This window comes from Mus pahari, chromosome X (genome assembly GCF_900095145.1).
Source record: "Mus pahari chromosome X, PAHARI_EIJ_v1.1, whole genome shotgun sequence".
NCBI lineage: Eukaryota > Metazoa > Chordata > Mammalia > Rodentia > Muridae > Mus > Mus pahari.
Genome location: NC_034613.1, coordinates 53,414,903 through 53,415,840, shown reverse-complemented (window position 1 = coordinate 53,415,840; position 938 = coordinate 53,414,903). Strand labels below are relative to the sequence as shown.

Below are 938 nucleotides of genomic sequence, written 5' to 3'. Positions count from 1 at the left end.
GTAGTGGGATATCTGGATTCTGATGAGGCAAAGTAGCCTAAATGGAGAGAAACATGAAGCAATCCCACTAAAATCAGGGACTAGACAAGGCTTCCCACTCTGTTCCTATTTTTCAATGTAGTACTCGATGTTCTTAGCCAGAGCAATTAGACAACAAAAGGAGGTCAAAGGGATACAAATTGGAAAGGAAGAAGTCAAAATATCTTTATTTGCAGATGATATGATAGTTTACTTAAGTGACCACAAAAATTCCACCAGAGAACTCTTAAATCTGATAAACAACTTCAGCAAAGTGGCTGGATATAAAATTAACTCAAACAAATCAGTAGCCTTCCTCTACTCAAAGGATAAACAGGCTGAGCAAAGGACTCCAGGCTGTACTGCAAGATTAAAGAATGTCATGGGTTCCATTGGGGAAATTTCTCCTGAGGAATGTCATACAGAGGCTCACAGTAAGATTCAGGAGGAGTCTGATATGTGGAATATCAGAGAACTAGAGGAGCAGATGGAGGACGCTTACCAGGGGACCAGAAGGAATAGAGAACCCAGCAGGTCAAGTCAGATGAGAAGTGGTGGCTTTGTTGAAGAAAGTCAGAGACTACTGGAGGTCGAAGAATGAAATTTCTGGGACCCTGGAAGATATTTTTTTAAAGGCTAAATCCGGGAACAAGAAGCTATATGATTATGAATCCAGTATAATAGACAGATGAGGTCACAGTGGATATAAAGGGTTGTATGCTGAAGAGCTTGAAACAGACAGTAGTGATCAGCAAGACATTACCAATGGGGGGAAAACACCTCCCCAGGTAAAAATCATCTGCCCATGAATCCCAAAACCATAAGTAGTCAAAGAAATCCCATAAGAAGAAGCAGAAAGCATGGTCTCTCTCTCTCTCTCTCTCTCTCTCTCTCTCTCTCTCTCTCTCTCTCTCTCTCTC

General features: G+C 41.5%; 1 pseudogene; it reads left to right on the top strand.

Annotated features, from left to right (window-relative positions):
- The first annotated feature begins 395 nt into the window (after positions 1–395).
- Positions 396–938, top strand: part of LOC110314326 — a 1,233-nt pseudogene continuing 690 nt past the window's right edge.